This window comes from Physeter macrocephalus, chromosome 4 (genome assembly GCF_002837175.3).
Source record: "Physeter macrocephalus isolate SW-GA chromosome 4, ASM283717v5, whole genome shotgun sequence".
NCBI lineage: Eukaryota > Metazoa > Chordata > Mammalia > Artiodactyla > Physeteridae > Physeter > Physeter macrocephalus.
In genome coordinates this window covers 118,696,900-118,707,370 of record NC_041217.1, presented here as the reverse complement: position 1 = coordinate 118,707,370, position 10,471 = coordinate 118,696,900, and the positions used below count along the sequence as shown (strand labels likewise).

General features: G+C 37.8%; 1 non-coding gene across 1 annotated transcript; it reads right to left on the bottom strand.

Moving 5' to 3' along the window:
- Positions 1 to 9,814: 9,814 nt before the first annotated feature.
- LOC112063919 (U6 spliceosomal RNA) lies at positions 9,815 to 9,919 on the bottom strand. Its single transcript, XR_002891263.1, has one exon. It is a non-coding gene; the product is annotated as a U6 spliceosomal RNA (small nuclear RNA).
- Between the last annotated feature and the right edge of the window lie 552 nt (positions 9,920 to 10,471).

Sequence of the window (10,471 nt, the reverse complement as noted above, 5' to 3'; positions counted from 1 at the left end):
ATATATATACTACCAAATGTAAAATAGATAGCTAGTGGGAAGCAGCTGCATAGCACAGGGAGATCAGCTCAGTGCTTTGTGACCACCTAGAGGGGTGGGATAGGGAGGGTGGGAGGGAGACGCAAGAGGGAGGGGATATGGGGATATACGTATGCATATACCTGATTCACTTTGATATACAGCAGAAAGTAACAAAATATTGTAAAGCAATTATACTCCGATAAAGATGTAAAAAAATAAATTAAAATGGCCTACACTGAGTGACTTGGGAACAAAATACACAAAAGTGACATAATACATTTTTAAAACGGTTTCTAAACCTAAGAATGAAGTATTGGCTTTTGACACCACTAATTCTGGAAGAAAGCATATCTAGTTCTATTTGAGAATTCAAATTTCTCAATTTCTTTACCACCTATTGATTGGTAACATTTCCAAGGAACAATTTTATTTCTTTCATTTTAAATTGATTTCTCTTTTTAGCAAGACTGTGCTTTTTGAGAGCACTGAGGCAAAGAATTCATTTAATTCTACTTTTTTTAAAATCAATGTCTACAAGGCCCCCTCAATCAATGGATTACCCTTTCCATCCATTAGACACCTTTCCAGGCTGTTCACTGACCTTTTGTGTCCCATGTACTATCACTGTAATATCTCAGCACTTTTAGTTAGTCTTACATGAAATGCTTTTGTCATTTTCTGCCTTTGCTCTGTCTGTCATTTTTAAACTCTGAACTCCACTGTGTAATTTTGCAGCTTCTCCTTTGAACTTGACATGTATTGTGTGCCTTTTGTGCCCTTAATTACTTTTTCCACTTTGGGGTTGATCCATGTTGGTCTTTCCTAATCCTAGTATATTGATTGCTGTACAGCAAGCCTTTCCTCTACAAGCACTGTCTGTCTTTAAACTATCTTCTTTCCTTCCAATGCTGAGAACCACTGAATTTTTTTCTACTAGTCCTTTCCAGGAAACCTCAGCTTCTGCATAATTGCGACAATCGAGACCTATTCACTAGAATCATAATTATTTCTCTCTCAACATTAATTCTCCTTACTCAAGTTTGAAAAAGAAACCACAATGACAAAAGGTGGAAACGAGATATGTGTCAAGAGCAAAAAAGACATTGGCAAGAGAATATTCAGGAAGCAACAAAAACATAATCATTTACAAAGATACAAGAGAGAGGAAATAAGAATGGTTTCTTGAAGAATTATAAAATGGGGAATATTAAGTTAAAGTATGACATAAAAACTTGAATCTTGTAAGAGTAAATCACTTTAATGTCTAGTGTGCCAGATACAAAAATACTAGCCATTAAGAATGAAATCATTTGTCAAATACAGACTACCATCTTCTCTTACGTAAACTTCTGCAACAGTGTCCCCACTGGTCTCACTGTCTCCAGTACTATCTCCCTCCACCCCAGTCTCCAGAATGCTGCCAGAGTCATTATCTTAAAACACATGCTTGATCATTTCTCTGCTAGAAAACTTTTCAATGGCTCTCCCTTTCATCTAGAATAAACCTAAATGTTTACAAAACCCCATGTCTAGACTGTGTTTACTTTTCTAGCCTCATTTCTAGCCACTTCTCCTTCTTCCCAAGATCTGCATGTTCTAAACGGAACATTCTTTATCACCTTTCTCCAGCCATTTGTATATGCTTTTTTTGCCCTTGCCCAGAATTCTCTTTCCTGCCCCAGCTCCTCTCAGTCTGTTCAATGCTTATTCATCCTTCCTGTAGATGCCTTTCTTACCTGACTCATTAACTAAAAGTTAAGCAACCCTCCTCTGTATGTTACCATGGTTCACTGTATTTCTCCTATCATAGCACATAATATACTATGTTATACTATTTTGTTTACTTATGTGCATCGCATTCTAGTTGGCAAGCAATACAATGGCAATGACAACGTTTACCTTTTTTGCCCTGGTATTCCAGCAGCCAGCACAGAACCTGGCACCTGATGATGTTTGATAAAAACTTTATTGGATGGATGTTGTACAAATATTTAGCTGATAGTATTGTCTAATAACCCAAGGTTTAATTTGAATTTACAGTTTCAATCCTTGTTGAAAATCTTTCTAGAATAGTGGCAACCCGTAACTCGTACGTAAGGCTCATTAGTAATTTACCTTTGGCATGTGGGACAATTCCTGCCTCTATTATCCCTTCCCTATGACCATAGGGTGTAGAGTTGGCACAAGCTACCCGAGCCGTGCAAAATTCAGCAGCTGATGCTCATAGAACCCACCTAGTCCTCTTTGCCTGTTCAGAGGTAGTCACTCAGCTACTACAATCTCCCATGCCCCCCCTCCACTGAAGAGTCAGGGTTGCCTACTAAACTGCATCTTCCACCATTTTTAGCTTGACAATAGGACACAACAAGGCATCTTAGCACTCCTTCTAGAGACTGCCATCCTCTATATATTGTGTAAAGAATCAGTCTATTTTTCTGCCTTATCTAGTAAAATAAGAAAAATTGAATTTCTTTGGGTTGACTTAGCAGCTTATAAGATCTCTGGATCATCATTCTAGTCATAGTGTTCTGAGAACTATAGATTTTAGAGATGGAGAAAAGTGGGTTTAAACTTCACTAATCCCCTCCAGAAGTTTCTGAAATCAAAGACTATTTAATTCAATACATTCTTGATTTTTAAATTTTTTTCCCTTCTCTTCAAAATTTCTCCTGAAAGTACAAGGAATTCTGTTAACTAAGGGCTCAGTAAAGTGAAACAAATTGAATCAGATTTGAAACGTTTATGTATCCAAGTTTACTCATTAAAGTAATATTACATTTTTCAAGAGAAAAATTCCTAAGAAAAGTTATATTGATGCCATAAATAGAACAGTACTCCCTTGATTTTTCAAGAAATGACATTTTTTAAGTGTCAGGAAAGGGGATAAAAAATAAAGCCTTTGAGCATCTGAGGGACAGGTCTAAGTCAAAAATACTTTCCACTGGTTTATTAACAGAAAAGATAAAAATTAAAAGTGATGTGCTTACTGCCCAAAGTAAGGGTATTATTGAGAAAGTATTGTCATTCCTCTTAAGGCTAAGAGTAGAGTAGGTATTCTGCTACCAAAAAAAAAAACTTTATGTCAGTAATACGAATTATATCCAAAATATTGGTAATTTATTGGAGAACATATTTTAAAATCAAATATGTTGTGAGTCATAGAATATGAGATAAATCAACCTGTCAAGGTTAAAATGGGCCATGATTTTTCAAAAAGGCCATCAATGGAAATAAACTGCAGAAAAGCCATTTTGGACTGCCCAACCCTAGTTCCCCAATGTATCTGTTCATTCACTTTTTATTTTTGACTATAAATTTGCTGACAGATGTTGTGTCTCATAATAGTCAATCAAACTTCCATGTTTTTTCTCTATACGCTCAGTAATTGCTCTCAGTCATACCTCCTGATTTTATTCCTACCACAATCTAAACTTTGGTACATTACCAGTGACCCTAACATTCTCCAGTAACTCCTCCTCATTTTCATCAGACACCATAACCAGCAACTAACTCTTGAATGTTTTTCCCAGACCAGCACTGACAGAACCCACAGACCTATCCTATGATTCTTTCCAAATAGGGCTCAGCCAATGAAAGTAAGTCAGAAGTAAAGTCATATACCTGAACCAGTGATGGAAAGGCTGGGCACTTGGACAGATAAGTAACGGATATTAAATGTAGGAAGTCTAAGATGACCAGGGTCTAGAATATCCTACAAGTCTGGAACCTTAATAATCACAAAGGGCCTATTACATCTTTACCAAGATGTGCTCCACAAAATAGTAATATGTGAAGATGCCTCCCAGACTAACTTCCATGATCAATAGAAACTGTACTGTGTAGCTGCTTCGACTTTTATCTTAGAGATTCAGAAAGTGTATTAGCATATTAAAAGGTAAAAGAAGTCTGGTCATAAAGAAACATGTTAACTTTGTTTAACCTGGTATTTGCCAAACCTTTCTGACCACTGAATACCTATTAAGATCCTGGAGGAGGAAAGAAAGATATCAAGGAATAGCCTTAAGGAAAAGCTGACCTGCTCAGCCATTTATGTTTGCTGCTGCTTCTCAGTCTCCTCTAGGGCTACCCTATAAGCCCAGGTATTGGTCATATGATGTTTTAGGCAGTGTTTCTTAAACTTCCATGTGCATACAAATCACTGGGGATATTATAAGATGTAAGTTCTAATTCAGTAGGTCTGACGTGGGGCCTGAGAGTTGCATGTCTAACAAAGCTCCAGGTGATACTACTGCTGCTGGTGGTCTCTGTCACATTTTGAGTAGCGAGGCTTTACAGGAACATTGCAAAAGGAAGATCATCACAGCTCTAATTTCTTTACCCTACCCTTTCTAATAATGAATCCTCCTAAAATATTACTTTCCTTATGTCACTTTGCTGGTCAGAAACTTTCAGTGGTTCCCTATTCCCAGCTACATTCGTAACTCAACAACAGTGGTTTATTGAACTTTTACTGTGTGGCAAATAGATTAACAGAGCCCCTGACCGTATACAATCAAGAACCGAGTGGGTGAGCAAGAAACAATGTGCAGAATGCTAGGAGCCAAAACGAGAAGATAATAGCTATTTCTCCAGACCTCAGTTTCCTCATCTGTAAAATGAAGGTTAAACTAGACCAGTGGTATTTAATCCCCTAAATTCACTGTCCTCACTAGTACCACCAGAGTCTCAGCCCAGACCAATTATGTGTACTCAGTACCTCCTGCATTAAGGCATGGGCTGGTCTTACAAGCTCCCCAGGTGATTCTAATGTGCAGCCGAGTTTGCCAACCACTAGACTAACCAGCGATTCCCAAATGCTGCCCAAACCATCAACACCAGCATCACCTGGAAACCTGTTAGAATGCAAATTCCCAGACCTCACCCCAGACCTACTGGATCAAAAAATTGGGGACAGGATCCAGAAATCTAGGTTTTAACCAGCTCTGCAGGTAGCTCTAATACATTTTGAAAACCACTGGATTAGAAAATAAGTAAATTTCCCTCTAGCTCTAAAATGCTATCAATACTGTGACCTCTGACAGCCTTTTCAAGGACTTTTGTTATCCAGATTTGCAGACTAAAATTATAAGCTCTGGAACTAGACTTCCTGGATTTAAATCCCAGCTCTTACAGTTAATTGCTGTGCACTCTTGATGACTTTGATTGTCTGTGTTTCAGGTCCTCATCTATAAAATGAGAATAATAATAGTACCTACTCTCATAAAGTTGCTATGAAAATTAAATGATTTCATATCTATAACTCACTTAGCAGAGTGCCTAAAATGTGGTATTCATTACCCACCTATTGAGTATTTCCCTGGCCACTGTATCCAAAACTGCAGTTCACCCCTACCATTCCATTGTCTCCTCCCCTGGTTTATTTTTCTCCTTTGTAGTTATTACTCTCTAACATATTACATATTTCACGTATTGCTTTGTTTATTATCTGTCTTCTCCCACTAGGATGTAAGCTCTAAAAATCAATGATTTCTGTCTATTTTACTAAAAGCTATACCCCCAGTATCTAGAACAGGGTCTGACACATTGGAAAGACTCAAAAAATATTGGTGGGAAGATGAATGAATAAATGTTAACTATCAATATTAATATTATTAGCAATTCAAATTTTTCCTTATTGAAACCTAACAGTTTATACTTCCTGTTTATTGTCCCAAATTGTGCTTTGTTCTTATTCCATGCTTTATCCAAATTCTGTCCCATACTTAAAAATACCCTACTAACTTCCGCCCATTTTAGGCCTTGTTCAAGTTCTACCTCTTCTTTCAATATCCCCTGATGACTCTAGCTCTCTAGTTCTTGGAATATCTACAGTGTTTACGGCCTATACGGTACAACTTAGCACTTAATTTTCTTAATTTAATGTCAGTGGAATAACTTCTAAGAAATTTACTTTTAAAAACCTGCATCATTTCTCTAGCAAGCGTTTCACAAAAATTAGGGAGGAAGGGGGTCCCCAAAAAAAACAATGGGAAAGCTTACCATTAGTTAGCCATGTTGTCCTCAAATATCTAAAATAGTGCTCGACATTTTACAAAGCATTTTTATACACATCAGCCTAGTTTTGACTAGATGATCTCAAAGACTATATCTCCTTGCTCTTAAATTTTCAAATTACCTTCAAGGATAGAGAGAACATTTCTTGTGGTTAAAAATTAAGAATAAATCATGAAAGCCATGGGAATTCCCTGGCGGTCCAGTGGTTAAGACTCCGTGCTTTCAGTGCCGAGAGTGCGTGCTCAATCCCTAGTTAGGGAACTAAGACCCCACAAGGCATGTGGCGTGGCCAAAAAAAAAAATCATGAAAGTCATAATAGAAGCAGAAAATGACCCAAGAAGTATTGATAGTTGAGTTCGGGTATTGGCAAATAAGTGGCTCTCTTGCTCCCAGTATTCCTGTCACCTGGAAAAGGCTCACCCTCATCCCCAGTGCAGCCCCCTAGGCAGGCATGACCAACTGATCAGAACTGGCAGACAAGCGGACACCTATGTGCCATTCCAACCTAGTCGAACCATCTTGGTTCTAAAAGCAAAGGAAGCATGCTGAGAAATTTAAAGTGATTTATCCAGGCACATACATGGTAGCAGGGGAAGACCAGAACCAGCTGCCTGACTTTGTGCAGGGCTCTCTCTCCACTCCCCTCCTAATTCACTTCTGAAATTCAGTATTTAAATTTCCATTCTAAAGCAATCAAAACACACGAAGCAAACGTTTGACAGAGGCTTTTCATATTAATGCTCATGAATGTAACGTTGAAACGAAAAATGACAGGTTCAAGCCGAGTGACAGACAGGGCTGGCTAGTCTGTTATTTTTCAGCTGGGTTTATTTACCTAAGCCTAGAATGCATCATGACTGGAAAGAGACAGAACTGATTATTTTAATTCCACTGTCCTAGAAAAAGAAAAGGGAAATAGTCTTCATTAACGGGAACTGGGCTCAACTCCAGTCCTGAAATAACTTACACTACTGAATCAACTTTTTAAAGGTGACCTTTCTCTCATTAATGGCAAAGCATTAGTTTAAATATAGTTTAATCATTAAATTTACATTATAGGAAAACACATATATTTAAAGAAATATGAAAAAGAGATGAGGGAGAGAGAAATAAACATGTATTTTAACATAATGACCATTTCCTCACCATGGAAATTATGCCGGCATTTCAGAATTATAATTTTTCCAGAGCCTCTCTCTAAAAGACAGTTTCCAAACATTATAATCACCTTTGTAACTCAGTTGGAATGAAACTCACGTGTTAAATTTTACCTAGCCAATTGATCATTCTGTCTTGATTAACTCTCATTTTTAGACATACTATAATTGAAGGCTGTTTGGTGGAGGGTGGGGGGCAGGTAATCATCATTAACACAGTTAGAAATTGCCTCTGGCACTGTCTGCATTACTCAAGGAAACCAGGATGACAGCTGGCAGGTCTGTTACTTCATAGAGTTAATCCCATTTAGCAACTATGTTACTTGGTTAAAGGCACCAGCAGTTGGTCCTATAACCTGTCCTTTCACACGGAAAAGGTGAGCCTAACTCGTTTGAGGGTAGGATGAGGAAAGTAGCAAACACACAGAATCTCTTGTCTTTAGTAAGCCCTCTGCTACCGTGCCAAAGCGGGGGGAGGGAGTAGCAGTGGTGCTAAAACAGCCAGAGGAAGTTCAGAATCTGCATGGCCCCTGCTCCACAAAAAAAAATGCAATCAGTTCAAGGGTTCTCCTAGGGTCTGGATATACACAGGAACAATCTCAATGGGCCTCAGAAAAAAATCTAGCCACAAATTGATGCTTGCTAAGAGAGCCCCAGAAGGCTGGAGTGATTCTTCCCTCAACCCCCTTTATCAGTCAAGACACTGGTGCTCCATGAATCAGGTCAAAAACAAGAATGAAACCAAGAACTGAGGTCAGACCCCATCATAGTAGCCCAGCACAGACCCTTTAGGCAAAAAGGACAGCCAAGGCAAATTCTGACATGTAGTTCCTTAAGAATGTTTGTGAAACACTGAGCACTCTGCTTCCAGCCTAGTCATTCCAAAAATTCAGAGATCACTTTTCCTGTACCACATTATTGAATCATTTTTCAATCAACCTACTTACTCATCTGGAAAAGGGGACAAGAATCCCATCTCAGACTTCCCTGGTGGCACACTGGTTAAGAATCCACCTGCCAGTGCAGGGGACATGGGTTCGAGCCCTGGTCAGGGAAGATCCCACATGCCACGGAGCAACTAAGCCCATGCACCACAACTACTGAGCCCGAGCTCTAGAGCCCACGAGCCACAACTACTGAGCCTGCGTGCCACAACTACTGAAGCTCGCACACCTAGAGCCTGTGCTCCACCAAGGGAAGCCACTGCAATGAGAAGCCCACGCACCACAACGAAGAGAAGCCCATGCACCACAACGAAGAGTAGTCCCCACTCGCCACAACTAGAGAAAGCCCGCATGCAGCAACCAAGACCCAACGCAGCCAAAATAATTAATTAATTAATTTTAAAAAAAGAATCCCATCTCATGTAGCAGAAACATTAGTTGGCATTCAAGACACCGTTCACAATTATGGAAAATCCTTTTAAACACTACTATTTATAATAAAAACCCAAATTCCTTAAAAACTGACTGTATGCCAGCTAATCAAACATAATAGGTAGAGAATACATTCAAGAGTTGGAAAGACTCGATTTGGAATCAGTTTTGTCACTTCCTAGATCTGTGACCATGAGCAAATTACTTATTGCCTTTAAGCTCAAGTTTTCTCTTTCATAAAATAATCACAATAAAATTTATTTTACAATGTAATTCTGAGGATTACATGAAAAATATAGGAAAAAGCACAAAAATGCCTGACCCATGATAGAAACTAAATAAATATTCATTTCCTTCCCCCCTTTCCTTTTTTCTAGTAAAGAAAATATGTGTTAAAATGTTTTGAATGTTGCATGTTGTTTAAATAATTAACATGCCAATGTCTTATCTATGCAACTCTAGTTTATATTGCTAATTTGAAGCAACTACTATTTACATATGTGATTATACATAAAATTTGAATGAATTATAACTGGTACCATAATCTGGATCTCTTTTACCAGAAATATATTACAGCTTTATTTCAATCCCACTATGGTAGAAAAGAGAGAAAGCCAACACCTCTTCAGGTGAATAATACCAATATTTTATGGCCTTTTTTCCATCAAGTCCTTTTCTTTTGTGTTAGATACCATGCATCTCTCAAAATAATTCTGCTTATCTGTCTTCCAAAGCCTGCTTATAGCCTTTAATACCGCAAGGCAGCGTAAGGAGCAAATATGTACAGTCTAGCAAAAAAAGAGGGGAAGGAAGGCATGTTTGATGCAAATAAGAGAATATGCAGGAACAGTCTTACAGCCAAGAACAACAGCAGGCTTGTCCATCTGTCCATCAGCAAACTGAGCTGTGCCCACTAGTTAACAACAGGAGGTGGCCATGTGGGCATCACACTAAAATAGAAATTCTGTCATCCGGAAGACAAGGTGAGAAGGTAAGAAAAGGATTAACTGTTTCAGAATCAATTTCTGGGTTAGCAGGATATATACAAAGAGCTGCTGCAGGTTTCTTACTCATAGACTATAAGGCAATGTGCAAGCCACTATGGATACAAAGAATAATTTCATTTTTTTAGTAATCCTCTTGAGGGACAGAGAAGTAAACAAATAATTATAATACAGTAAGATGACAGCTAATGTATATACAATGTGCCATGAGAACCCAAAGAAAGAAATCATTAACTATGCAAAAATATGGCAACTTTACACATTTGTAAGTCATCTTTGCACAGGGGCTATACTAATCTTCTTTGTAATATTTTAGTGTTGTTATATGTGCCACAGGAGTGAGGCTGACCACAGAAGTAGAATAGAAAATCCAAGACTGAACAGATGGGTCTTGATCAACGATGTTTATCTTACGACGTAAGAGAAGTATTATTGCCTTTACCTTCATTTCTTACAGTCTTTTTTTTTAAGTATAGGTGTGTGTTTAATTTTTATATGATTTTTAATCTTATGAACTCTATCTGAAAATATCAATTTCTATTTTCTATAATATCAGTATGTTTGAGAGTATAACCATTGGACAATACAGATATGGATGTAGGTATAGATACAGATATATAGATATAGAAATAGTTTCTTGGCTTCTGGAAATACTAGTTATGACATATTTCTTAAATTTTACAATGACACATTTTTCTTTCAGGTAATTGCCTAACAGAAAAGTGAATATAAGGCATAGCCTTTATTGGCATTTAGCAAAATTAAGATGTTAATACAAATAAATCCTCAGTGGCTTTAAGAATTACTATAAAGACTCCCTTTCAATTGCAGAAATGAGTAAGAAGTGACTTGCAGCACTCCCATTTAAGCTAAAGTCTAAAGTGTGGATAAACTGTC